Raw genomic sequence first — 18,927 nt, 5'->3', positions numbered from 1 at the left:
CCTGCAAAGTCTGGCTTTTGGCTCTGGGCATCCCCTCTGTTGTTTACCTGAAAACACAAGTGGAGCCACGCTAGCTCAGGGCCTCAGATGCTCAGGAGACTGGGATACACTTTGGATAAAGGGTTGAACACACTGTGGGTCTTATTAGTTTGGGCATTGCATTGGAAAGGGGGTGGAAAAGCTTACGTATCCCTTCAATTGATTTCTGTCTCCTTATGCCCTGAAATGTTCACCTTCTGGTCATTTAAAGAATCGAAGTATATTTTAGGAGGGGCAGAAGAGGGGTCCCTAATGTTAGCAGACCCTGATACACCCCAGCCCTCCCTGCACCCTATGCATTCACAAGGTTGTGTGGTAAACCTAGAATTACAGCCAAGACAACTGGATGGCTCCATGACACATTTTCCCTCCAACTGCGGTGGTGGAGCTGATTATGTCTGCCTCACGCAGTGGCTAACCTCTCTAGCTATGCTGGATTCAACGGGGCTCTTCTCTACATGGGACAACCATGAACACTCCTCATTTTTTGGCCTTCTTTCTATATTGCCCGGATAATGACCCCTTTCGTTATAAAATGACTTCGGGGACATTAAAATGAAGGAGAGCACATATTCTCTTCCATTAACTGCATTCTAACATCCTCAGTGAGATTTGGGGAATTCCAAAACCCCTAAGAACCACGAAGGTGCCAATTTCTACCCTTTCTCTCAAATTCTGGTGTCTCTGGCTCTTTACAGAGTGACTACTGTTTACGAACCCAATGAAGGCCAATGCTGTCTTACAAAACAGATGAAAGTACGCACAACATAGTAGTTTTGCAATAATTAAACACCTGTTGATTAATTGATGCTTGATCGGTGATATGACCAAAGGAATCGCCTTTTAGAAAAAACTGCTTCCTAATAAAGTCCTTCAATAACTAATTCCCCTTTGCCAGTGCTCAAGACCCTCTGATGCTGAGCAGAGAAAACAGCTTTTAGTGAGGTCCCAGAATGCTAAGTCTGAGATAACTTTGTCCTTCCACACAGTTTAACGGCTCTGTGCAGGGGTAATGGAGTAACTATCTGGGTGCCCCTTGACATTGAGAGATCTAAAGGAATTTTTTCCTTTCCTCTAAAATCTGTGATCAAAGAAGACCTAAGGGTGTCAAGAAGAAAAACAAGCTAACACAATTTGTATTGAATTTTGAAAAATCTTTCCCTGTAGCCATGGGTAACTGGATAAGGAAACACTAAACAAGTCCCTTTGGGGATATTACATGGTGGTATTCAATTTTATATTCTGCCTCTTGCATTAGGGATTTCTTCAAGATACAGACAGGCTCTGAGAGACAGACATATATAAATAGAAGCATTGCTCAGTGATGAGATTACCCTTGGCTATAAGGCAAAATTACTTCTAAATAGATCATGGCGTTTAAAAAAAAATTCTGGTTTCAGTGCTCTAAGAGCATAAGTATTTTAAAGGTTACGCATAATGCTCCAAAGAGTCACATGTGAAATCACTTCAGATATAGAAGGAAATTGTGATGATGAACATACTCGATTCACCTTTTTTTGACAGAGCAACAAAATTCCCTCCAACACTCCCTACACTCACTCCCCCACCCAGATCTAAGAGCAACAAAGGGTAGTTTTGATTTCTTGCTCCAAGAGATATGGAAGAGAAACATTACATGATTAGTTAAAATTTCCTTCATTGGGGAATAAGGCTCCTATGCAACCAGAAAAATCAGAACTCCCTCTGTTAGCACGCTATGTACTTAATTAGGGTCTGAACTGTCAATGTTCAATATGCTAATTATATGCTTAAGAACACTGATTATAATTTTTAATCTATCACTCTGCTGGATATGGCACCTTCTGGATATATAATTACATATTCAAGGGATCTAAAATACTCTCAGGTTGCCTTTTTCCCAAGCAAATCACATCATTCATGTTAACATAATTTTTGCCTATCAAAATTTTTGTTAACAAAAACATATTGGGATTTCTTCTCCATCTATGCCAGAAATTTTCAGACACATCCCTATTTCTTCGTCTGAAATAGTCATCATTTTTTTTTTCTTTCATCTAAGGGAATTTTTCTTTTCCATCATGCAGAATAATGTCCCCAGAGACCTCAAAGCTGTAAAAGGAGTTCCTTCCCTGGTGAGGATAGAAGGGAAGAAGACTGACTGGAGAGACTAGAGCATCTTATCTCTAGTCTATACTATGACTTCTGGAAATTCTAGGATGCCTGTTCTCACAGTCCCTGGGATTTAAAAACAAGCATAAATGTAAACATGACACTTAACAGGCTCCACACCTCCCCCTGCTCCCAGTAATATATATTTCAGATAAGCCAGGATTCCTATATTCTTATTAACCATTTCATATCACCCTTCTGTGGGAACCACCACTAGAGCTTGTCCCTAGACGGTGCCCTGAACCAGATCCATGACATCTCCATGGTCTGGAGAGACCAGAGTGTGGCATGAACTGACAGCATAATCATCATGACCTCTAACTCTCTGAGGCTTCCATTCCATACAGGGAGTGAACATTCTTCTGACTCAGTCACCAAGAGATACCAGGCAGGTTTCTGTATCTCAGCTGATGGGTGCTCTCCTCAGGCTTCCCACGTCCCTCCCCAATGGGCATATCATACCTAGAGGCTAAACCTCTAGGATGTTTTGAACTGAAGCTTCAGAGGGAGAGGGAATCAGTCACTGGCTGCCTTGCTGTCCACAATAGCAAAAGACAGCAAGGGCTCATGGACCTACCTATGACCTCCCCTGGAATTCCCAGAAATTCTTTGAGCAGAGAAGCTTTGAAAGGAAGATCCTGTGTGAACAGAGGAGGGAGAAGAGCCTTTGAATGGGGCACTGCACTGAAGGGGGTTACATGTTTCCTCAGACTGCCATAGCCTGGACACTTCGGTCCACCGGTAAGGACAAAACAGTGTGACAGGGACTACAGTGGGGATAGGGCCCCAAACACTAGGAAACACAGAAATAAATAAGGTGAGAAAAACAAGGGCTTGGGGAGCCAGAGAAGAACCGGTGAGGCTTAACTAGGGCAGGAAATGTAGGTAGGAGTAACTCGTCAAGCTGGCTAGGACGCAGGGTGTTCTAGAAAGAGAAAGCAGCTTATGCAGACGCCCAGAGGAACACAACCAGGTGGGGGGCAGCAGGGGGCAGGGGTTGGAAGGTGGGTCAATATAGCTGGAGCGGTGACAACAGAATGGAGAAGGGGCCACCTAGGGGAGCCCTGAGAGCCATTTCATAGACCATGGACTTTCTGGAAGACACAGAGAGGTACACAGAGAGGTGGTCTTTGCCAAGGCAGAGACAGAAGGGATGAGAAGAGGAGCTACTGAAGGAAAACTTCTCTGAGAAGGAAGAATCACAACAATATCTTACCTTCCTGGTTTCTGCACACCTACCCAGCTCATTAATCCTACCACAAACCCACCGAGGCAAATCTCACCCATAGTGTTTCACTTCTCCAGAAAGAAATGGGTTCTGGGTGGTTGACTCAGAGGTAGGAAGCTCCCTCCCAGGAAGACATCACATGCCCAGGCTGGTGCTCTTCCCACTGTGCTGCAAAAGCCTGCAACTAATGAGCTTACGGTTTTGAAGCTGCTGACCGCACTCAGTGGAAATGCATGCGATTTGAGAGAAATCCCACTGGCAAAGAGACCAAGTAGAAAGAGAAATTCTCAAGGAAAAAATAGTTCCTTCTGTTGTTCAGAAAATAATTCCACTCTGAAAGCCATTTTTAGAATGGCTAAATAACCAAAGAATTACATGAGAGATCTATTTTTATCTTGTGGGGTAAACAAATTTATTTAAATATTATATTTTATTTTCTATATTTCCATATGTAGGCTCTATTTTTACTCAAAGATGTTATTTGGAGAAATACATTTATATCTTACTGCCTTCCAGAACATCTGATAGATAGATAAAAGTTGAATTAGCCTCCAAAATTCTGAAAAGGGGAATCTCTATACCTGTTTCTCTTTGGAACAAGCAATATTAAGATAGCTAAATAAGTTAAAAAGTCATTTACCTACCTAAAATGTGTATGCACTGTAATGAAACGGTTCTGTGTTCTGCCAGTTAACTGAGGGTGTTTTATTTGGGAAACACCTAGAGCCATCACACCAAAGAGGAGCAAACAGTAAAAAGTTTTATCATGAACACATGATCTTTGAAGAACAAAATCTACTCCCTTGGCAGTGATCAAAAAGGAAAAGTGTGGGAGTGTTTCCTTCAAAGGAGACCTTCAGGTAATTGCTCTCATGTGGTTAACAGCAGCTCATTTAACCCCTGAGGGCTGTCCAGGGCCGTGCTAACCAGCAACACACTTCCTTATCTGCAGTTTCCTTCTGCACACGTAGGATCATTAGTGGATGGAAAGCAGGAGAAGATACCTAGATGGCAGATGGCGGCGGATAGATGGTATCTGTGAGCTGCTGGTTGTTGTCAAAACTCTAACAAAATCCCTTCCCAAGGACGGGCCACATTCCTTTTGTCTTGCTCCGAAACTATGGAATTGACGATCACAACATATAAAACTGAGTTCTTAATACCCCAGCCAAATCTGTTCTTCCTCTGGTCTTTCCCAGTTTCATAAATGTCACTTCAATTCACCCTGGCACTCCTTTCAGTAAGCATTCCTTCACCCTTCACATTCAACCCACTCTCAAGTCTCCAATCCATCCATAATCTCAAACCACGTGGACCACCCTAGTTCACGACGCCTGGTCACCTCAGCCTTGGAGAGCTGCAAGAGCCTCCCATGAGTCCCCCACTTCTACTCTGACCTTCCCTACCCCTCCCCACCCAGCAGCTACAGTGATCTTCCAATGCAAATGAGAAATTACAAGTTCCTCAGGTTTCCCTTTGCTCCTAACACCCTGTAGTATGTCCTACAATACATCCAACTTGAGGTCTGGCCCAGGCCCTTTCTCCAGCTTGACTTCACACCTTTCTTCCCCACAATTCCTTTGCTTCCAAAAATATGCCAATGAATTTCTCACTTCCAGGTCTTAGTACATGCTGTTCCCTTTACTTGGAGTGTTCTAATCCTTGCTCTTCACCTGGCTAACTCCTACCTCCAACGGGTCTCAATGAAAATATCCAGTTTTACCTGACCCTTCAATCTTAATTTGATTCTAAATTGTGGCATTTTTTTTTCTCAGTGCATGTAGTTTTTCTTGGCACTTAACAGCAGTTTGAATCTACCCATATTTGCCGTGTGTTTATCTTTTTAATGTCAATGCCTTCTACTATCCCGTAATCTTGGTGAGAGCAGGAACCAGGTGTGCCTTTCTGGTTCACCTGTTTCCACAGCCCATAGCACAGAGCCTAATACATAGTAAGTGCTAAGAGCTATTTGCTGAATGTATGGATGAACAGATGAGCAAAGCCAAGGCTTACGGATATTTTTACTACACAGAGAGTTTTCATTTCATTTAAAAGGCATTAATATTGAACTCCATTTTTTTAAGATCAGTAGAATACAGAGAATATACAGTTGAGTTAAACTGACTTGTATTCAAATACTGCATATACTATTCAGTAGCTGGATACCATGGGGAAGTTTCTTCCCTCTCTGCATCTTGGGATTTTAAACTCCAATAGTAGAAATAGTAGGTTGAAAGTGCCTTCTGGTTTTTTTCTCACAACATTATCGTACTTTCCAATTTTTCTATTGTTATAATTAGAAAAGAACAAAAGTATTATTTTAGAAAATGCCTAGTTCACAAAATGCCTAGCTCACAAAGTCATTATGAAAATTATCAATTAACTAGTGATTCAAATAATGTATTATCTAATGCTGAATGAAAAAACATAAATGTGAGGGTGCCTGGGTGGCTCAGTCAGTTAAGTATCTGCCTTCAGCTCAGGTCATGATCCCAGGATCCTGGGATCAAGTCCCACATTGGGCTCCCTGCTCGGTGGGGAGTCTGCTTCTCCCTCTACTCCTCCCCCCTGCCTGTGCTCTCTCTCTCCTGCTCTCTCTTTCAAATAAATAAAATCTTTAAAAAAAAATAAATGTGATATAAAACAATGACAATATTGGTTATTTCTCTGTAGCTCTGGAATCAGGAGTGGCACATCTGAGTAGTTCTACTTCAGGTCACTCATGAGGTTGCAGGCAGATACAGCCAAGCCGTGGTCATCTACAATCATCCAGTTAGAGCTGGAGGATCCACTAGCTCACTCACATGGCTGGCAAGTTGATGCCAGCTATTGGTTGGGGGCCTCAGGTCCTCCTCTTTCTTTCTGCAGAGCTACTTGAGTGTCCTCACAGGCTGATGGCCGGCTTCCCTCAAGGTAAGGAATCTAAGAGGCCAAAGCAAAGTTGCAATGCCTTTTATGACTCAGACTTGGAAGTCACACACATTGTTGCTCCCACCATATTCTATTGGTCACATGGAGTCAGCCCTGATTCGGTGTGAGAAGAGACCCCACTGGAGCCAGAATACTGGGAGCCATACAACATTTGAGAGCCTGACTTCCATAGACAAAAACCTTTCCCACTTTCTCCCTACAAGATCCCCATAAACTTCTACCACTGTGTGTGATGTGTGACATTGGAAATTGCTAATTGTGGTGTGTCTGGGATTGTTTTCTTTTTAGTACTAGCCTTTTGTCATGCTGCTTCAGGTAGAGCAAAATGAGTGTCCTTTGTATATTTTCAAGGATATACCTAAATCAATTTCATATTCTTTCCAAAGTCGTTTCTTGTTTAATTTGCTTTATCCAACTCTCTGCATGCCACCATCTTTGTTCATATTTAAACATTTTAGATAAAATTCATCATTTGATGATGACGATGAGAGTGATTACACATCTCAGATCACTACTCCTTGATTTCAATGTAGACAAAGGTAATTTAACTAACAATATCTTTGTAACTGTTATTCTGATGTGGAAGCTGGAAAGTGGAATGTGTAAACATGTACTAGGAAAGCCTAACACCTTGGTCCCATATCTAATGACATGTCATTGACTGGAATTAATTGAAATTCTTGAACTCTCTCCTTATTTATCCCCATTACTAAATAAAATTGATAAGAATAGTCCTCACCTTGCAAGCATAAATAGTAGTGTCTATGCTAAGCACACATAGAACACTAGGTTTCCTCTGGAGATGGGAACTAGCTGTCTGGGGAAAAGAAGTGAGAAGAAAAATACATATTTTCACTGTATGCTCTTTTGTACCATCTGATTTTTAAACCATTGAATGTAATATCTAGTCAACATCAAAAAAGTTATTTAAAATTATTGGACAATTCAACTGTTCATCAATAGAAGACGGTTAAATAAACCAATTTCCTATCCAAAAAATGGGGTCTTAGTTAGGTGAAAAAGGAATGAGGCACATCTCTATACAGTACTATTAAATGAGCTTCAGGATATATTGCTAAGTGAAAAAAAGCAAAGTATAGAAAAGTATGCTTAGATAAAACTGCACACTAAAATGTAATAAAATTTAATAAATAAAATATATTATCTAAAATATAATAAATAGGGGCACCTGGGTGGCTCAGTCAGTTAAGTGTCTGCCTTCAGCTCAGGTTATGATCCCAGGGTCCTGGGATCAAGTGCTGCATTGGGCTCCCTGCTCAGCAGGGAATCTGCCTTTCCCTCTCTTACTCCCCCGTTTGTGCTCTCTCTCTTTCTCTGTCAAACAAATAAATAAATAAATAAAATATAAAATTAAAATACAATAAAATTACAGAGCAGTGGATGGATACCCTAGTATTTTTAAAATAATGGTTATCTGTGGAGGAAGGAGGACCTGGGTGAAGGTAGTAGGGATGGAAGCTAGACTTTTTTGAATATTTTTAGATTTGACTTTGAGACCCTGAAAGTATTTTGCATAATTATAAAACCAAATTTAAGTTTAAAAAGTAATCCCTAAAACTTTAAAGTGAAATGGAACAAATGAACCCATGGGCCCAATTGTTGGTACAACCACACAGTAAGGAACGCTTTTGAGTGACATCAAAGCAGAATTCCCTGAGTGTGAACTGGAGCCAGCCAGCAAGGGCTCTCCAAAACTGTGTATGTCTCTTCCCAACTCGGCATCCAGTGATGCAGAGTCCATAGCTTGGAAGCAGCCACTCGAGGGTATTTGTACTGTGGAAATCAGCAAATGCTACAAATCAGTCTTCTGCTTATTTTGGTTTTCCTGCTTCTTTGTTCTTGGAATACTGACTGTTAAACATTTACCAGCACACCACTCAATTTATCTGTACATACCTAGAGACCAAAATAATTACAAAACAAAATTAAAATTACCGCAAATTAGCTTCAATAATCATGGTGTTGGTGTAGTGTCAGTGTTGTTATTCTGAGATTGTCTTGTGAGCAGTACAGGATAAACAAATGAGTCATTATGTTGCTATTGTTAAGAACTGGGATTTTGGAGAGTGGGAGAAAGAAGATAGGAATGTAAGGGATTAAGTAAAAGCCCTCTGTATTGAATTTCATTTGGGAGTATCAGTGTGAACACATGATGAATTTTACTTTATCTAGCATAATCATAGCAATGGAATCAGCAAAATCCAAACTGTGGGAACTCTGAGGCAAACTACACAATTTCTTCAACAAAAACAAAAGCAAAAAAAAAATCACAAGAAAAACAAAAAGAAATGGAGGAGGATATTATTGATTAAAAGAGATGTAAAATATATTTAACCAATCTCATTGTATGAACTTCTTTGGATCTTGATTCATACCAAAAAAAAAAAAAAAAAGGAAAGAAGGAAGAGAGAGCATGTGAGCAAAAGAGAATTCCTGTGACAATTATGGAAACATGAAAAAAAGCTGAACATCTGGGGATGCCTGGGTGGCTCAGCTGGTTAAGCATCTGCCTTTGGTTCAAGTCATGACCTCAGGATCCCGTGACTGAGCTCCGCATCAGGCTCCCTGATCAGCAGGGGAGTCTGCTTCTCCCTCTCCCTCTGCCCTTCCCATCTGCTTGTGCTCTCTCTCTCTCAAATAAATAAAATCTTAAAAAAAAAAAAAAAAAACAGGGACACCTGGGTGGCTCTGTCAGTTAAGCTTCTGCCTTCAGCTCAGGTCATAGATGCCAAGGTCCTGTGATCAAGTCCCACATCAGTCTCCTTGCTCAGTGGGGAGCCTGCTTCTCCCTCTGCCTCTGCCCCTCCCCCTGCTTGTGCTCTCTCTCTCTTTCTCCCTCTGTCAAAATAAATAAATAAAATATTTAAAATAAATAAAATAAAATAAAAAATGAGAAAACAAATGAGAAAACTGAATATCTGATGTTACTAAGGATTTTGTGTTGGTTTTGTGTGATGATTGTATTGTGATTATGTTTTAATAGCATAGTCTTTGTCTTTTAGAAATACTCCCAAAATATTTACATATGAAATTACACAACCAATATGCCTAGGATTCGGTCAAAATAATCAAGGGTCAAAATAATCAAGGGTAGAAGTTATGAGAGAAGCTGTAGAAAAGTAAAATTGGCTGGCTCCCACTCTCACAGCCATTGCAATACATTGAGCTCCATGGAGAGAGCGCCAGGGCAAGTGAGAGCCGGACAGGCAGTGGGTGACTCTGTGCCTTGCTGAGGAAAATAATTAAACATGGGCAAAGGAGATCCTAAGAAGCCGAGAGGCAAAATGTCATCATATGCATTCTTGGTGCAAACTTGCCAAGAGGAGCATAAGAAGAGGCACCCAGATGCTTCAGTCAACTTCTCAAGAGTTTTCTAAGAAGTGCTCAGAAAGGTGGAAGACCATGTCTGCTAAAGAGAAAGGAAAATTTGAAGACAAGGCCCGTTATGAAAGAGAAATGAAAACTTATATCCCCCCTAAAGGGGAAACTAAAAAGAAGTTCAAGGATCCCAATGCACCCAAGAGGCCTCCTTCGGCCTTTTTCTTGTTTTGTTCTTAGTATCACCCAAAAATCAAAGGAGAACATCCCAGCCTAGCCACTGGTGATGTTGCAAAGAAACTGGGAGAGACGTGGAATTAACACTGCTGCAGATGACAAGCAGCCTTATGAAAAGAAGGCTGCTAAGCTGAAGGAAAAATGTGAAAAGGTTATTGCTGCGTACCGAGCTAAAGGAAAGCCTGGTGCGGCAAAAAAAGGGAGTTGTCAAGGCTGAAAAGAGCAAGAAAGAGAAGGGAGAGGAGGAGGATGAAGATGATGATGATGAATAAGTTGGTTCTAGCGCAGTTTTTTTTTTCTTGTCTATAAAGCATTTAACCCCCCTGTACACAACTCACTCCTTTTAAAGAAAAAAATTGAAATGTAAGGCTGTGTAAGATTTGTTTTTAAACTGTACAGTGTCTTTTTTTGTATAATTAACACACTACCCAATGTGTCTTCAGATAGCCCTGTGCTGGTGGTATTTTCAATAGCCACTAACCTTGCCTGGTCCAGTATGGGGGTTGTAAATTGGCATGGAAATTTAAAGCAGGTTCTTGTTGGTGCACAGCACAAATTTGTTATATATGGGGATGGTAGTTTTTCATCTTCAGTTGTCTCTGATGCAGCTTCTACAAAATAATTGTTGTTCTGTTAACTGACTACCACTCTAATTGCAAAAAAAAAAAAAAAGTTGCAGCTGTTTTGTTGACATTCTGAATGCTTCTAAGTAAATACAATTTTTTTATTAAAAAAAAGAAAAGTAAAATTGGTCATAAACTGATAATTGTTGAAGCTTAGTGATGGATCCATGGAAGGTTAATATATTGTCTACTTTTGTATTTGATAGAAATTTTTTAAATGTTTTTTAAAGATTAATTCCTTCACCCCTATGCCTACAAGATTTTGCTTTTCCCCAAGTTTTTTTTTAAATATAAGCATACCTTTATAGTTACTACAGTTTATAATACTATATTATATACCTGAAAGTCACTAAGAAAGTGGATCTTAAATGTTCTCATTACAAAAAAAAATTTGTAACTCTGTATGATGATGGATTAACATCCTGGACTTACTGTAGTGATCATTTTGCAACATATACAAATATCAAATCATTACATTTTACACCTAAAACTACTATAATATTATGTCAATTATACCTCAGTTAAAAAACATATATAAGCATACTTCTGGTGAGATACATTTCTGTGGATGTGTTTTTACTATCATCATTTACTAAAAATTACTAAGTGCCTCGTGTGTGGCCCTCAATTTAACAAAATTTATAAAGCAACAAAGTATGGACACAAAATCATATTGAATTAGTTAGGAAAAAAATTGACCAAAAGGCCTTGGCAGCTATGAATGAAATGCTTAATTAGGAAACACAAACACTTTTCAAACAATAAGCAATCAGAACTTCTTACAAAGTCACAAGACTTTAAAGGAGTTATTGCTGCTGTATTACATTATATAGGCCCACATAGAAAGATTCTTAAAAACATCTGGAATCCAAGTACATCTGCTACAGGTGAGCAAACAGAGCCTCCATAAAGTGATGAAAGAGACAAAACAAGCCAATTGACCCGAGGGGCACTTTTATGAATAGCCCATTAGGAGGAAGCATAGACAGCACTTCTACCCACTGTGCATTTCTCAAGAAAATGAAACCTCAAAAAAGTACAAAGAGGCATCAGCCAAAACCATCTCCGTTTGCTTTTGGTGTGAAATATCCTTTTCCAATTCAGACAGACAGCAAATATTTAACAAGGAAAGGAGAGAAGCAGGTGCAGAATTTGGGCAATAGGTAACGACTCCTTGCACCATTTTGAGTCATCAGTGAGACAATTTAGGTCAGTCACCCTCAGACACAGATAGTGCTTTTGACCACTATAAAAAGTAGGAAGCATTTTAAGAAGAGATCCACTCCTGCCCCTGGCCCCTTAGTTCCAACCAAATAAAAAACCCACACACCACGGCGAGTTGGTGGTGAGAAACATCGGCCATCAGCCAAGGTAAGTAATGTAAGCAAACCCTGAAGGTGTCCTGAAGCCAGACTTCAGAAGAGAATGTTGGCTTTTGGACACCTCATCGGTGTCCTTAAAGTCTCAAGTCACGTAGGAAGCATGGTTTTCTCCATGGACATAAGCCAATGTCCCTGCAAATGTGTCTTTTGGGCCACCTACATCAGAACCACCTTGAAATGTTGCTAAATACAGACCTCCTAAACAAAATGGCAAGTGTGACTGGGGAATCTGTATTTTGAACAAGTCCCTGGGGCTGTTTTCGTGCCCCCTAAAATTCTGCAACCACTGTACTAGGCCAAAGCTGAACAGTGAATGTTATCACAGGTCACAAAATGCCCAACAGCAGAAGCAAATGCTCATGACTATTCTTTTACGTAAAGTACATGTGAAATCATTTTGTAATCACGTCGCATATCTACAAAACTTGGTGGGAGGGTGGGAGTAAGGATTACAGATTATTTAGGGTAGGAGTTTCTCTCTCACTCCCTGTATCTATCCTGTAGCTGGCCTCCTTATTTTTCTAATCTCTGAGTCATTCAGATTAAATGTTCATGTTAAAAAAAAAAAAAGTTACAAGGAGAGATAGTGACCCGTTATTTTTATTGAATATCTGTGGTATAGAGTATATGCAAACATCTAGGATAAGAGTGCATTCATCATGCCCATTATCAAAAGACTAAAACTCACTCAGATTAGTGGGTACCAGCAAGAATCTAGAACTGGCATGAAGTTCCACTTATCAGCTGTGTGACTTTTGATAGTTCACCTAACCTTTCTGAAATTGTTCTTCAGTTTGAATCGACAATGAAAATCTCTTACCAGGATGTTACGGGGATTAAATGAAGTACTGTATGTAGAAGCTTTTTGATATCTGCTGAACACAATTGAGGATAAATTGTTACAATCTTCCATTTCTTCAACAGCATTCAGTCATGCAACTAAGCCTGAGCATCCACTATATACACACACTGGGCTGAAAGGCATTGTGCTCTTGCCATCAAACACATCAATGTAATGCTTACAAGACTATGATGGGCAAGGAAGGGTCCTCCCTCCAAGAGGGGTCTTTAGGGGGGGATTATAGAGAAATCTTGAGCTGGGAGATGGACAAACTGAATGTTATGTTTGTTCTGTGCATCCCATGGGGAGGAAGGACGGTCAATACAGGCTAATCAATCTCCTGAAATCACTTATCCTCAGGACACTGAGAACTCTGTGGAGAATCCAGTCAAGATCTCTACTTGTAGAGACTTGTAGGGATCCAGCTTTTAAATCAGCAAGTGAGGGTGCCTGGGTGGCTCAGTTGATTAAGCGACTGCCTTCGGCTCAGGTCATGATCCTGGAGTCCTGGGATCGAGTCCCACATCGGGCTCCCTGCTCAGCAGGGAGTCTGCTTCTCCCTCTGACCCTCTTCCCTCTCGTGCTATCTCTCATTCTCTCTTTCTCTCAAATAAATAAATAAAATCTTTAAAATAAATAAATAAATGAATAAATCAGCAAGTGACTGGAAGAGAGTATATTTCCCTCCCTGATTGAAAGATTGAAAAGAAAGCAGCCACTCTCTCCTCATCAGTTCTCAATTGCTAGGCTTTCCTTGACTTTTCAAAAACTGCTGTGTATTTCTGTTTATCAGGAATCAATCTCTGGTAATGTGGCTGTCCTCCTGCTCTCCATCAGTAAGTGGATATAACTGAACTAGGCGGACTCAGAGATGCCTGCTTGGTTTGCTGCAGTGCCCAAATCTTCCCTTTCCTTATCCTTTCACACACCCCCTCTTCCCTCCCCAGGAGCCCTATATCCTCAGTCTCTCTTAGCAAAGGGAGAAAACTGATCCAAGCACTAACATGGTTTTGATATAGTTTGATGTTTTGCTCCTAATAGTGCTGTGTGCAATTTTAAAGAGGAAACCAAAAGAATGCATTCCAAAGGACAAAATTGCAGGAGGAACTTTCTGGGAGGAAGTGGAGAGATTTTTGGGTCCCCCCCGATGACATCAGTGAGCGACCCCAGACCTAAGAACCCTGCTGTTCCTGTCCTACCCCCTGGCCATGCTTGGCACTTAGTCACCTCCTATGCTAGGCAGCCATGCATGCCTCTGTCATTGCTGATAGCTGGTCATTTCTTTCTTCAGGGAGAGCCAAAACTCAGCATCTTCCATGGAGCCCCCAACACTTGCTCTCCCCTCCCCGGGGTCATTTCCTGCTGAACCACTCTGGTTTCATAACATTATTAAGAATGTCATAATGGACTGGGCCTGGCATAGCTAAGGGGAAGAACCGAGAATTTAAGTCCTGGTTGAGGACAATGGCCAAAGTCTCTTTCTACCTGGAAATTTCCCTAATTCCCTCACTTCTTTCAAGGCTTTGTTCCAATCTCATCTTCTCTGCCCTTAGCAGCCCTACCGAAAGCCACATAGGCTCCCCGCCCAGTGTCCAGACTCCCAATTTCCCTCTTCTTTTTGCCGCAACATTTGTCAACATTCAAGATGTCATAAAACCTACTTGCTTATCTTGCCTATTGTTCATGTCTGTCTTCTCCCGCTGGTTATAAATAAGTTTCATGAGGGCAGGAATATTTATTTGTTCATCAATATATGCCTAGTATCTAGGAGTGCCTGACATATAGTAGGTACCCCATAAATAGTTGCTGTTAAGAATAATATAACACTACTAACAAAATAATGTAATTAATTAGAAATAAATAATTTCCTGATTATTAAAATAATAATTAATTAATGATAGGATTGTTGCTGGTGATAATTATAATGTTTGTATGCTGTTGATGGCTAATAAGTATATTGAAAAAGCCACAGTTGTTAACTGAAGTAGAGAGGTCAAGGGGAAAGGAGGACCCACCCCGTGCTGGGCACTGCATGGGCATGCGTGCTTATTAATACAACACTCCCCATTCCCCACAGCGTTTCTAGAACAAGGACCTTTCACTGACAAGTCCCAGCCTAACCACCAGACCCCAGGGCCTGGGGGGCAGCCAATGGGAGAGCTAGAGCATACATTTTCCCCAAGACTCCTGGAAATTCCTGCAGGGAAAAGGAAATACTGGCCAACCCCGGACTTAGACCTCAGGGGCTTCCCCCACCACTTCATCCCCCAGATCACTGAGACAATCCTACAGGTTTCCAGAAACTAAAAGTAGCTCTTCATCAGGAAGCCGCCGGGGAGTTCCCGCCAGCTCACCTAGGACGGTCCAGCCAGCCCAGATGCGGCTCATGAGTCTGTCACCACCTGCCCAATGAGCAGATAAATCAAACGTAGGTCTGGGCTATTAAAACTGCATTAAAACCAATATACATGAGCCAATAGAGCCCATGAGACGGGAGCAGGGTTGCTGGAAAAGTCATTGGCTCAGAACAAACGACTGGGTTTGGTCCCTGCATCTCACCAGACCTTAATCAGCCCCAATCACTCAAGTCCTGCTTGTCTCCTAAAGGCTAAAACAGTAGCATCAGCACTTTGTATCATCCTGTCTTCTGAAATGGAAGACATGCCTGTCGTGGAAAAAACTCTGGAAAGGCAGACACTAAAAGTGAGCAACAGTTACCCCTGGGAGAACAGATCACAAGAGTAGAGAAGGGGATGCATTTAAATTCATCCACTGCTGAATTTTATAAATTGGTCAAAGCAAGCATGTGTTGCTCTTGTAATTTAAAAAATCAATCGTGAGTCTTTTTGAAAAAAGAGTTCTATACCGGAGGACACAAGCTGGCTTCTCAGATAGACGTGCTATGACCCTGTGGAAATTCTGGGTGAAATGCAATCCCAGCTTGCTCAAGTGGGAAGTGTGGAAAAATCCGCCGTGGACACCAAGGCCACGTCATCCCAGGAGCCAGCTTTGCCTCTCAAATGGTACTCCAGCCCTGGGGTTCGCTTCTATGCCTTTCGCCTCCGTGGACCGCACGCAAGTGTCCACTCCTCGAAAGGCTTTGCCCCGGAAGGCCGTCTGCAGTCTCTGCAAGTCTGCCTGCCCAAGATCAGGTTATCCCAGCCCATCCCAAATGATTCCTTGTTTGCGGGACACCCAGAGTCCTGCTGAACGAACTGGCCTAAAAACCTGATCCCTGTTCCAACAGGATACAGCAAAGGGATTTAGAAGTCATGGCTGACGGCAAGAGGAAAATACTGCTCAATGAGAATAGCTTTGTCCAGAGGCTGGTGGTGGTGGTGTGTAACCAGACGTCCGCCCTGAGGCAAGACGGGAGCTGGCTCATGCAATCTGGGCTCCCAGGAACCACAGTGAGCCCCATTCACAAAACCACACCCCACAGCCCGGAGGCTGCAGAGGCTCCAGGCCATGCTGAGGGCACCTTTTCCAGAATGTGGCAACACAGATCTGTAACCAAAAGAGTCTACTTTCCCTGTGGTCAGTATCTGCGACTGAACTTGAGGCAAGGCTGGCATTGCACAATGACTTGCAGAGTTGGAAGGGACTCTGGGGCGTATTCAGAGGGCGGTTTCAAACTGGGTTTCACAGAGCACCAGGGGACAAGGGTGAGGCCAAGGCGGGGGGGGGGCTCTGAGACACCCATTCTGGATTCATCAAGAATCAGTTTACCATTGACCTATTTTGTATCTGGCTTCTTCCCTGCAGATGCCAGACAGTCTTGTGACAGGTCCAATCTCGGCATGAACTCATGTTCAAAGAAACATCTGTCCCTCAAAACAAATATAATCTGAAGCAATTCAAATCTATTCCCAGCCTCTTAAAATAAGAGAAAATAAAATAAAGCCAAAGGGGTGGAGTGCATTCTTAATGCACACTAAGAGATCTTTAAAAACCCATTACTCCCATTCTCTGCCACTCTCGGTACCCGCTACACGGACAGCAGCTGCTTCCTGAAACCTTACTCTCCTCCCTACTTTCAAAAGCCAGACAAGAAACTGTCCATGACAACCAGTACGGCAGTATGGCTAATTCCACCCACACACCACCACCACCACCATCCCCACCCGCCTCCCTTCTCTGGCTCCCTTCACCATGTAGCTCAACTCAGCTTCTCTGGCTTCACTGGTTGAGGTTTGGGCTTTTCCCCCTTTGCCCCATACAGGAAAGCCCAGACACTGGTACAGCAAGCGTGAATCCTTCTTCCTTACAAGGTAGGGAGTATGGAGAAAGACAGTGAATTCTAGTACAGTGTTTGGTTTGGTTTTGGTTTTTATTCCTTGTTGCGTTGAGTTCCCACAGCAAAATTCATTCTTAAAAGGATACCACTGATCCAGTCCATTCCAAATGGAATCTCTGAGAAAATTCTAACTGGTAATCATTTTGCCTCTATACATTCAGTGAGAAGGGGTTCATTACCTCACAAAGCAATATGTATAATTTGGGGCCTGCTTTCATTTGTGAAAGGTCTTCCTGAGCCAGATTTTTGACAGGGTTTGAGGTCTGCTTGAAGGGCCTTCTGCCTAAAAATATTTCTCTCCATCAACCGGCAGAAATGTCTCAATGTTTGAAGTTCCCACATCGATTCCCCAAGGACTGCTTAAATATAAATATAGTCTCTGAAACAGGTAAACCTTTCAGTCCCGAACACCAACCTCATTCTTTGAGTTCATTTTGCAAATTAGCTAGCCAGACAACAGGTGATACCTTGAGATTTGGGGTTAGGAGTGAAGAAGAAAAACAGTTTCAAAGTATGAGGTGACTAGGAGGCAAGTCTCAGAGAAGACACCCAGCAAAGTGGAGGAGGCCTGGAGTAGTGAGAAAGGACAGACCCAGGCACGTCCAGTGTTAGAGACCCACTGCCAAGCCCCTAGACCCGGAGTAACAAGAGGGTACCACCAGATGTGACCATCCAAGAAGCCTTGAGCTGCCATCATTAGTCGACACAGTGGTTCCTGACAAAATTTGGTGTGGAGTACCTCCTGAGGGCACCTCCTCAGCATCCGCTCCTGACCCAGTTAACTCACGAATTCTTCTCTCTTCTCTAACTGCCCAACGTTCGGGCTCTTCACCTGGTTCCAAATACCCCACCCATCCTGTGATCCCTGCTCAGTCTTCTATTTCCACACCACCCTCTCCAAGTTCGCCCACCTGCTGCCCCTCTCACCTCCTGACCCAGCCCAGTCTGTGCCCATGAGCTCTGGCACTCCGAAGGCTCTCCCCACGACTAGCCCTCTTCTTCTGTTCTCCATCTCTAACGACTAATCATCAGCTACACCTGGTGCCCCCCACCTCTGATGACTCCACCTAGGAGGTCTGGCCACGTGCCCCTTTCCTGTCAGATGTCACAAAACCATGCTGCCGAATTCCTTCATTCTCAGGGCTCTCTAAACGTTCATTCATTGAATAAAGGAAGGAAGGAACAAATGAAAGCTTTATGCGATCTGGCCAGGAATGTTGAGAAAACGACTAAACAGAGGTTCCCTTGAGTGACAGAAGTTGTTCAACAATATCAACACCAAAGATATTATGAGGTTAATACCCGGTAGGCATCTGTCCTCGGAGCTCTCTCTGACCCCAGTAACCGTGGACAGGCATTATTGTTTCCAATCAATGTCTGTTCCCTTTCTTCTGACTTCCCTTGGGGATTTTCAGTCAAGGCACAGTAACCGAGAAATAGGCTGATGGTCCAGTTAGGCCACCCAAGCCTCTTTCCTCCAAGAATTTGCATTTTGAGTTGAGTGACCCAAGAATGGAAATAATGGAGCAGATTCCTCCAGAAGGCTGTGCCCTACAGAGACTGGCTGGTTGGGTAAGAGGCAGCATGTCACCATGTGGGTACCAGAGCCAGCTTGCCCAGAATTAAACCGGGATCCACCATGTATTACACCTGTGTCTTTGGATTCCTCCAAGTTACTTAGCTCCTTGCTGCCTCAGCTTCCTTTTCTGTATAAAAGCGGTATGCCGTGTCCATCAGAATTCCTCTTAGGTTCAAATCAAGATTCAGACTCACAAGACAGCAAATGGCTCTGCATTTGGCATCAGTTTACTCAGAAGCGTATCAGATGTTCTTCAGCACAGGAGTCCCGACAATAATTC

At 42.4% G+C, this 18,927-nt stretch overlaps 1 pseudogene; it reads left to right on the top strand.

Moving 5' to 3' along the window:
- The first annotated feature begins 9,616 nt into the window (after positions 1-9,616).
- On the top strand, positions 9,617-10,334 carry LOC114216007 (high mobility group protein B1 pseudogene; annotated as a pseudogene).
- The last annotated feature ends 8,593 nt before the right edge of the window (positions 10,335-18,927 follow it).

This window comes from Eumetopias jubatus, unplaced genomic scaffold (genome assembly GCF_037043125.1).
Source record: "Eumetopias jubatus isolate StellerSeaLion01/CBP00866 unplaced genomic scaffold, mEumJub1_p1.0 scaffold_3, whole genome shotgun sequence".
Classification (NCBI taxonomy): domain Eukaryota; kingdom Metazoa; phylum Chordata; class Mammalia; order Carnivora; family Otariidae; genus Eumetopias; species Eumetopias jubatus.
Note: the sequence above shows the minus strand (reverse complement) of the source record. Positions and strands in the feature narration are given on the sequence as shown.